The sequence below is a fragment of the Mesoplodon mirus genome (genome assembly GCF_964341445.2).
Source record: "Mesoplodon mirus genome assembly, chromosome: 14".
Taxonomy (NCBI): Eukaryota; Metazoa; Chordata; class Mammalia; order Artiodactyla; family Ziphiidae; genus Mesoplodon; species Mesoplodon mirus.
Window position 1 is genome coordinate 24,652,586 of NC_138990.1, and position 10,469 is coordinate 24,663,054.

Consider the following 10,469-nt stretch of genomic DNA (forward strand, 5'->3'; position numbering starts at 1 on the left):
AGAGTCTTAACCACTGGACCACCTGGGAAGTCCCAGGAATATAACTTTTAGAGGAGAAGTTATAAACCCCTTGGTTATATGAACTGCAGATTTTTAGTAAGAAGTCATGTATTTTAAATGACTTGGAGCTTTCAAGAAAGGAAGGAAGGAAGGAAGAAAAAGGGACTTCCTTGGTTGTGCAGTGCATATAATATCAAAAATAAATAAATTAATTAAATAAATTTTAAAAAGAAAAAAATGCTGAAATCCACTGACTAATTATTCAGGCTGTTATATCTCACCATTTCCAGATACATTCCTTTATAAACTTTTAGCAAAAAGTTATCTTATGTCAGAAAAAATGAATTACAAACTTTTCTCTTTTTCCAAAATTTGAGAAATTCCCCTACACTTCTACCTTCAAATTTTATAAAAACGGAAAAGTAGTGACAACCCTTATACTTATATCCAATTGCATCATCTGGCCACATGCCTTCTACATCAATCAAATAACTACAAAACAACAAAATTCGAGTCATTTGTAAATAAAAAGGAAAGAAAATCAAGCTTTTGCAAAAAACGTACAATTTCGCTTTACAAATATAGGTAGAAAAATCCTAAAGAAACATCAGCACATCTAATCGATAATTATTAAAGAATGATATACACCATGACTACCAAAAGGCGTTATTCCAAGGACTCAAGGGTAACGCAACTTTAGAAAATCTATTAATATAACTATTTACATTAATACAACAATTTAATTAATAAATGAAAGAGAATAAAATACAGGACCAAACTGGCAGATGGTAAAAAGTTATCTGTTAACATGCAACAGTCAGTTTCGGTGAAAATGCTCTGTACGCTAAAAACAGGAGACTTAATAGGACAGAGTATTCATCAAGAACCAACAAATAACAAAAGACAAATTAGGATAAATATGAACATCATATCTAAAAAACCCTATCCAACCAACCATAGGAGCCAGAAACTTAGGAATCACCATCACTGACGGCTATTTCTCCCTCGCCCTCATCCTCAACCCACCAGCAGTGCTAACAATGATACTGCCTACATACCTCTAGAATCTGTCCACATCTTTCCACCACAATGACCACCATACCCTGGTCCCAGCCACCATTATGCCCAATTTCTACAAAAGTCTCCTAACTTGTTTCCTCGCTTCCACTCTTTCTCCCTGCAGTGCCTTCTCCACGCGGTAGCAAAATGATAGGTTGAAAATGCAACTGGGGATGTTCCACACACTCACCTTCAACAAAAAAAGTTCAACGCTTTTCTGTTACTCTTAAAGTCTGAAACCTTAAACAGAAGCCTGCACGATCGAGCTCCTGGTGGTGTGGGCACTTGTGCTCTTAGCGGCTCTCCCCTCCAGTGCCGCCAGGGGAAAGGGCAGAAGGACGCAGAGGCGCTGCTGCCAGAGCTGCCGCCTCCTGTGGGAGCTGCACAGCCAGCAACCTTGCTCCACTTGGCTGGGCAGGGACCCCGTCCAGTACAGTTAGTTCCCCCGACAGCACTGGGGCCAGGCCAGGGGAGAAGGGCCAGCTGTCCTGCCAAGAAGCTCATCACCCTCAAGGCAAACACCTCCAACCCTCAGACCCCGGGATATTCAGAAGCGCTAGACGGTCCAGGCTCGCATTCTCACCTGTGCGCCTCAGGGCGTGACGTGTACTCTGCGCATGCGCCACCCCTCCCTAAACTATTGCGTCCCGCAAACGCAAGCCCATTGTTCGCTCACAGGTTGCAGAGCTATAAATACCGGCAACAGCCCAAACGGTGCGCACTTCGCTTTTGGCCGTGTTGGCAACTGAAGGAGAATGCTCGGAGCCCAGCTCTCTCTCCAAGGACCGATCTCACCCAAGTTCTCTACGGGCAGTTACTTAGGTAGGCCCTGCCCCGGGCACTGGGGGACCAGCACCTGCCAGGAGGGCTCAGCTGCCCCCAGCCCGCTCCCCGCGCCCACCGACTTCCCGTGGCCGGCCCGGGTCACCCAGCTGTCTATGGCCGGCTATCCACTCGCAGGCCAGCCCACAAGTGCCCAGTGACTCTGCATCTGTGCTTTGCCACAGAGTCTCTGAGACCCCATTCTACCATCCCGCAGGCCCTGCGCTCCTTTCTGGGGGTCCGTATCTCCATCTGCAGGCGAGGCCATCGGAAGGAGGCGGTGATGGGTGCTCTCACCTCCATGATGTCCCGCAGCTCAGGGTCCGCAGTGGACACAGTCACTGTCAGTGTGGCGCGGGGGCAGCCAGTGCCGCCCACGACGCCCAGCTGTGTCCCAAGCTGCAGCACAGAGCAGACGGTGTTGAGGGCCCTGGGAGAGAGCGGGAAAGGGATGGCCAAGCAGGAGGACGTCCCCATCATTATTGGTGGTGGTGCTATAACCACTTTACAGACGAGCAATCTGAAGGAATCAGATCGCTTGTTTCTTTCCAAAAGCACGTCAGAAATTCACTTTCGGGTAATCCTTTTGAGGTAGGATGAGAAACCAGGCTTGAAGAGGGTAAAAATGACTCTTTAAATTTACCACTTGGGCTGAGCTATATGTGAACTCTAGGTAAGAGCGTGGGAACTGCACAAGCAAAGTGAGACACTGAAGATCACAAGGGTAATTAATAGCCGTACTGTTTTCTAACGGACAAAGAAAATGCCTGTATTATAAGTTCTATTTCTCCTGCTTTCTGGCAGTGTCATGCTCAGAGCAGCGTCCTGGCAAGGAAGTCAGGATACTTAGGTTCTGAAACCTGGTAAGGATACTAACATAATGAGAGAACTTGAACAAGTCAACCTGACCTCTCTGAGCCTCCGTTTCCTTCCTCATGAAGTGAGACTGGGAAAATAGAAGTTCTCTAAGGCCCTCCTAGTTCTAAACTGCTTCCAGTCTAGGAAACAGCATAGAAGTCAATACTAGTGCAGGCTGAAGGGAAAGATAGGGCAGGGAGAAGGTTGCTTCCATCCTAGAGAACAATGTCTGAACCATACCACTTGGGTCTTCTGCCCATCTGTGCCCAAGATGGGAGCACAGGCAGTTAATACAGAAGAGTGTAAAACTGCTCAGTCCTTACAACCATCATAACTGTCTGATTTTTGGATTCTCAGTAAGTATTGACAGTAGAGGTGTCCTGATAGCAAGAACCTTCCTCAAACATAGTGAGAATTTATCAGTCTCCCTGATTTTTTCGTCACCCCCTTGTTCTTACAGAAAATTGCCAAAATCCATCTGTACTTGGAACTCTGAATTCTCTGCAGCACTCTCTTCCTGTGGTGAGCAATGCAGCTTCCCTAACAGCAAGTGTCTGCAACTTCTCCAGAGTCTCTGCTCCTGCCGTCAGTTCGGCATCAGCTACGGCCACCTCTTTCCAGACACACATGGGTAGTGCCTACCTTCCCCAACATTCTAGCACAACTATGTTATCTGGAGTTACTGACCAGAGCCAGATCTCCACTTCAGCTGCTTCCTATCCAGGTGTTTCTGAGTGGGGCATCACAGGAAGCACTGAAAAGAATTCTTCTTCACTCGGAGACTTTACTCTGGCACTCACTGACCAGCACACAGCTGCTTCCTCCATGCTTATGGCAGCCCAGTATGATAAAACTGCAGACACCAATACCATGGCCCCTCTATATCCATCACTTTCTGCCAGCCTTGCTCAGGGAACGCCATCTCAGATTCCAAATCAGGGACATAGCCTGTCACTTCCCTACCAGGAAGGAAGCCAGGTATCTTACTATAACCACGGCACACTGGGGTCTTTACTGTATGGAGAACTTGGCTCCTGCCTGCAGTCCTATGGCTCTGTGTCATACACAGGAAGTAGGGCCTCTGTGCAACCAGAAATGGTAATGGTACTAAAGGAGATTCAGCCCACCAATATCTTACCACCAGCTTCCACCTCTGGAATCTACTACCCTGTGTCTGCGCACCACATCACAGAAACAAGTTTTCCAGGTGAGTACAAACAGCAAGAAAGTTGAACAATGAGGTCAGCATTCAAAAATGGGGTCAAATCTACAGCTGGGAAGTGGTGTATAGACAGGTAGCATTTAGATCCTGAGTCTTTAATAACCACTACCTTTGCTCAGGGCTGTCTGTATTTAGACTCTACATAAGAACACCTAGGGCTTCCCTGGTGGTGCAGTGGTTAAGAATCCGCCTGCCAATGCAGGGGACACGGGTTCGAGCCCTGGGTTGGGAAGATCCCACATGCCATGGAGCAACTAAGAGTAGCCCAGCAACTAAGAAGATCCAGTGAAGCCAAAAAAAATACATACACAGAATAAATAAGTTCAAAACATAAATAAATGAGTATAAATTTTTTAAAAAAGAACACCTACTGCAGGTGGGAAGGTGGGAGGGACACTGTAAAGGTCATCTATGCTACATGTACAAGAACCCCAAGAGCATACCAATAGGTACCACATTTTTCACCGCTGTAGCCGATCATTCCCCCTGTATCTGTATCTCTCCCTTCCCTAATCTACTGCTAGAGTCTCTTTGGAAGGTGTTTCAGAACTCTTGTTATGATAGTGCCAGTTTAACTGTCCTCACTTCCTTAATATATACCAGCATTTAAGACCTTAGGGTCCGAGATCCTGTCCAGAGCAAGCAGGCTAAGACTCTGTCTTTGTTTATCTATTTCATCAGGAAGGGCTCTACTCCCTCTCCTAGTTCATGGTATGAAGTGTTCTTAGCCTCTCAGGAACGTGGGGAGAATTGAACGGACTCTATATGAGAATGCTAGGCTTTGTAAAACATTTCATTTTTGAAAAATAAGACTCATTTTTTAATTGACTTATAACAATCCTGTGAAATACAAAGAAAACCAAGAATCAGTGACAGGAAATGATCACCAGTAAGAATTACAACAGTCACCACTTATCTCGTAGCATAGAACACTGTCCATGGTCCTTAAGAAGAGTTAGTAGAAATGCCTTGCCCATCTTGCCCCTATACACCAACACAGCGATCATATACCTTGAAAGGTACATGATTGCTGTGTTGGTGTTTAGGGGGAGCATCTCACTTACGAGGGACTGACTTCTACCTTGACTCCTTTGTAGGGATGGAGACTTCCCTGGTGATGAAAACTTCCCTGGGATGGCAACCTCCAATCCAGACATTTTGTGTGACACAAACTCAAGAACTCCCCGAGTCCTGCAGGAGCAGAAGTATTCAGATACTTGAGAGAAATCCACCACCCGAACTTGGGGACATTTCAGGGACAGCTCCAGTCCAGAGTGCCAGTAGTCTCCTGGCCCTGCCTCCAGCTCCAAGGCAGGGACAAATAGAGAGTAAGAACTTGGAGGCTAGTACAACCAAGCTTTCAAAGCCTCTGGATGCCTACCAGATCCCAAGAGAAAACCAAGAGCTTCCACTACTCCCTTGAGAAATCCCTGATATTCACCAGCTCCCGGGCTGCACTGACCCCGTCAGCCAAGAGGAGCAGCCTGGTTCTGAAAATGCTCATCTGGGAAAGGACAGCCTGAGTCTTGAGGACCTAGGGACACTTGAAAATGGGATGGAATCTAGCAGTGGTTTTGCAGACACTACTACACTGGCGGAGCATAGTCACCTTCCCCAGCTCTTTAATTCATTGAAAGATCTTCATCAATCCAAAGGTCCCAACGTGATCAAAGCCAAAGACACCAGGGTCATTAAAGTGAATCAGGTGCAGGAAAAGCCAAGTGTCATAAAGGATCCCTCTGATCAACCCAGGAAGAACAAACATAAAGCCTCTGAGCCTATCAGTGGTGCTCCCAAGGCCAAAATCCAGCCAAAGAATCCACAGTGCCTGTTAGGGGGAGAAGTGGTTCTATGCAATGCTGCAGTCAGTGGCAGGGCTCCTGTGAACACGGCCAAGCATTCTAAAGGCAACCCTCAGGAAGCTGCATCCAGAAAGATCAGCAAAACTAAGAGCCACGGGCAGGAAAAGACCACAAGGACCAGAGGAAGAAAGAAGGCTGAAGAGAAGAAGCAGTCAGGGAACAAAGTCAAGGCAGAAGAGAAGCCAACAATTCCCAAGACGAAGCGAAAGGAACACCAAACTGAGCTTATCCATGAGAGCATTAAAAAGCCTCGAACCTCCCTAGGCATGCGCATGCTGGAGTCTGTGAAGGTTTTTCATGCACTGGGGAAGAAGAATGATAAGAGAACTGGGCTCTCTTCCTGTCGGGTCTTGGGAAATTCAAGCAACCCTAAAGACCCCCAGCCACCCCCAGCTATCCAGCCATGGCGGCGTACCCCACGTGAGGGTAAGAGTCCTGAGAAAACTCAAGTCAAAGCCCAGAAACCAGACAGCAGTGCTGAAAAACAGTGTCCATCTCCATCCCAGTATGAGCTGCCTCCACCTAAGAAGGTCAAGTTTTCTGCCTGGGACAAGCCTCAAGCTCGACCTGCTCCTCGGAGGCCACAGTCTCTGGCCTCACATCGGCCTGCTGTGGCGGACCGTGCCCAGCCTGCTTCTTCTAACTCAGCTCAACCTGCTGCAGCCAGTTCATCCCAGCCAGCTCCTGCCTCTTTGCCAGGTCCTGCCAAACCAGCTCAGCCAACTGTGACCAACCCAACCCAACCGGGTTGGACCGCCCATATCCATCCTAGTGTCCCTCAGCCTGCTGCTCCTAGGCCTGCACCCTACAAAACTTCATCTTTCGCTTTTCTCCAGCGGGGGCCTATTCCCCCTGCTCTGACTAAGCGCCGGTCCCCACCCAAGCTCCAAACCCCATTTCTACTCCAAGACTTCAGCAAGCAACGAAGACCATGGAGGGAACCCAACGTTTCTGAGCCAGTCATGTCAAAGCCCATCGAACAAGAGCAGAGACCAGAGCGGGAGGCCATGAAGAGGCGGGCGCAACAAGAACGTGAGAATGCCGCCAAATACACCTCTTTGGGGAAACTGCAAGTTTTCATTGAGAGGCAAAAGGAAATGGAAATCGCTGACTACTACGGATATGTATAGTAAGAGCTGCTAGGATTGTTGGTGCCACCTTGGGCACCAGGTATAAATTCCTCTATTTATTCTCTAATTATATATTTCTGTTTTTATTTCTGTATATTTATTAAAACAATAAAACTGAATAAATGAATGTCATCGAATTAATAGACGAGTAATAAACCTTTTGAATTTTGAGATGCTGCTAACTGTGGCGTGCTTTAATTTTTTGTGTTTTGTTTTGTTTTTGATGGGGTTGGAATCAAAGTCTGCATGAGAAAGGAAGCACTGAAAGTTGGATGGGAGAATGAAGGAAAGGGGAGGAAAGGGGTAAAAACTGAGGAAAGAGGAAGGAACGTGGCCCAGGGCTAGGAAGGCCAGAAGAGATTTATGGATTTATGAAAGGAAGCAGGAGTGAGGAGGAAATGGCAGAAGTAAAGAGCAGGGTCAGAGGTCAGGGCTGAAAGAACAAAATGTGAGTAGAGTTGAAGATGACGGAAGGTGAGTCTAGGTTTACTAGGAGAAATAGAAAAAGTCTCTTGGGGAGGTTGGCCTTAAGTCTCACAACCACCACACAGGTATTTAAGAAAACAAGAGGTTCAGGACACATCTCTGAAAGGTTTGAGTTGCCTTATGCAGGTGTGATTATAGTGGGGGTATAGGGAAATCTACCAGAGAGGTGGCTAGGGCTCAGAGTTATCCTAGGGGATAGGGCCTGGTATGTAAATCACCATGTACTCAACACCTAAGCACCAGGGCAGCTAATGCACTATTCAGTTAATCCTGGCAACGACAGGCAAGGCCAGTATTCCTGTGCCACTTCACTTAGAGACGTGCAGCAAAGGGCTGAGGTCACATCGCATGTGGAGGTACAAGGCCTCACTTTGAGGCCCAAATGCCTCTGAAGTCCTCAGTATTTGCAAGTGCCTGCAGGCGTCCAACCTGGCTTTCAGAGCACAGCATGCTGAGGTTACTGCTGGACGACATCAAACTTCTGGACAGGCCTAAGTATTAACTTGAGGGGCTTCCTCCATTGACCAGGGGGTGTGCCACCTTCTGTAAACATCACCATCAACTGAAACGCACGAGAAAATTCCGACGGAAGCGTCCACTCTCACGGGTGAGAGCGGTGGGGGCACGCGCACTGGGTAGCCGCTCCAACAGCCACAGGACGCAGGCGCCCAGCGGTTCAGGGGCTCCCTGGGAGGCCTCGTGGGGCAGCTCGAGGGAGTGAGGTTGGGAGAGAGCGGCAGGGGTGGGCGTCAAAAGGAATGACGTGGGGAGAAGGGAGAGATGGAGGCAGTGGATAGTGGATAGTGAAAATGGGAAAACTGGCAATTTTCATTTTCAAAATTATTTTTTTGAGATGTCATTCACATGCCATAAAATTCACCTTCTGAGACCGCAAATTCAGTGTCATTTCGTACATTTTCAAGCCTATGCAACCATCACCATCATCTATCCCATCACGTTTTCATCACCCCACAAAGAAGCCCCCATAACCATCAGCAGGCCCTCTTCATCCCCTCCTCCTTCAGTCCCTGCAACCACACATTTCCTTTCTATCACTATGGTTTTACCTTTTCTGGACATTTCATGAAATAATACAAATGTGACCACTGTGTGGGGCTTCTTTCACTTAGCATAATGTTTTCAAGTTCGTCCATGTCGTAGCACGTGTCAGTACTCCATTCCTTTTTATGACAGTGTAATATTTCACACATACACCACATTTAAAATATCCATTCATCCATCGATGGGCATTTCGGTTTTTTACACTAATAATCTCCATTTATTGACAGTGTATTCTGTGCCAGGCAGCACCAGGCTAAGTTACTGACCTTATTTCACAGATAAAGAGGCTTGGAGAGTGTGAAGAGTTTGCCCAAGATTAAGAGCTGGCAATTGGGGGAACTGGGGTTTGAACTCAGGTGAACTTCAGAGGTAATAAATTCACATGACAGAACATTAGAAAAGGTACACAAGGGCACTCAAAGAAAAGACACCCTTTTCCCCACATTCCCCAGCCACACATTTCCCTCCTCAGAGACATCTGCTTTTGCCGTGCCGTGGAATCTTCCAGAGAATTACTTATACCTCAACATGTATGTTTCACAATTTATTGACTAATCTGTCCCACTGATTTGAAATGTCACTTGTATGGTATAATAGATTCTTATACGTACTTATGTTACTCTTTTCAGAGCTGTCCTGACTCTTTTTTGCCTATCTTTTATGTTTGCCATTTCTCTAAACTTTTTATCTTCTTTTTGATTTAAAAAACTGTTTCCTTTTCTTGTTTGTTTCTCTTAAGGCATTATCCATTATGTTCATTCACTCGTATGATTTTATTTAATTTATTTCTGTTTGGCAGTGTCGGGTATTAGTTGCAGCACGTGGTCTCTTCGTTGAAGTGCGTGGGCTCTTTCTTGCAGCTCGTGGGCTCTTTAGTTGTGGCGCGTGGGCTCCACAGCACATAGGCTCAGTAGTTGCAGCGTGCAGGCTTGGCTGCCCTGCGGCATGTGGGATCTCAGTTCCTCAACCAGGGAAGTCCCCACTCTTGTATTATTTTAAATTTAGTCAGCTTTTCTGAATTTTTTTTCTTTTATTTTGAATTCTGTCCTGAGTTCTATCATCTTACCTAATTCTGGTTTATGCTGTTCGTTCATCTGATTTTTTATTATGGTAAAATATACATAAAACCAAATTTAGTATTTCAACCATTTTCAATTATACAATTCAGTTACATTAGATACATTCACAGTGCTGTACAACCATCAGCACTATCCAAATTCAAAAGAATTATGTCAAGGTCTTCCCTGGTGGCACAGTGGTTGAGAGTCCACCTGCCGGTGCAGGGGACACGGGTTCGTGTCCCGGTCCGGGAGGATCCCTAATGCCGTGGAGGGCTAGGCCTGTGAGCCATGGCCGCTGAGCCTGTGTGTCCGGAGCCTGTGCTCTTCAACGGGAGAGGCCACAACAGTGAGAGGCCCGTGTACCAGAAAAAAAAAGAAAGAAAGAAAGAAAAGAAAGAAAGAAAAAGAAAGTCTAAACCACTAAATTCAATCATACAGGAATATAACATTTAAAAAAAATTTCTTTGGCTGTGCAGCATGTGGGATCGTAGCTCCCCAACTAGGGATTGAACCCATGCCTGCTGCATTGGAAGCACAGAGTCTTAACCACTGGACCACCTGGGAAGTCCCAGGAATATAACTTTTAGAGGAGAAGTTATAAACCCCTTGGTTATATGAACTGCAGATTTTTAGTAAGAAGTCATGTATTTTAAATGACTTGGAGCTTTCAAGAAAGGAAGGAAGGAAGGAAGAAAAAGGGACTTCCTTGGTTGTGCAGTGCATATAATATCAAAAATAAATAAATTAATTAAATAAATTTTAAAAAGAAAAAAATGCTGAAATCCACTGACTAATTATTCAGGCTGTTATATCTCACCATTTCCAGATACATTCCTTTATAAACTTTTAGCAAAAAGTTATCTTATGTCAGAAAAAATGAATTACAAACTTTTCTCTTTTTCCAAAA

General features: G+C 46.0%; 1 pseudogene across 1 annotated transcript; it reads left to right on the forward strand.

Moving 5' to 3' along the window:
- The first annotated feature begins 649 nt into the window (after positions 1 to 649).
- On the forward strand, positions 650 to 6,953 carry LOC309815891 (uncharacterized protein C2orf78-like; annotated as a pseudogene). The gene is made up of 5 exons: positions 650 to 685; positions 1,373 to 1,432; positions 2,197 to 2,299; positions 3,200 to 3,946; positions 5,059 to 6,953. The product of its transcript is annotated as an uncharacterized protein C2orf78-like (transcript).
- The last annotated feature ends 3,516 nt before the right edge of the window (positions 6,954 to 10,469 follow it).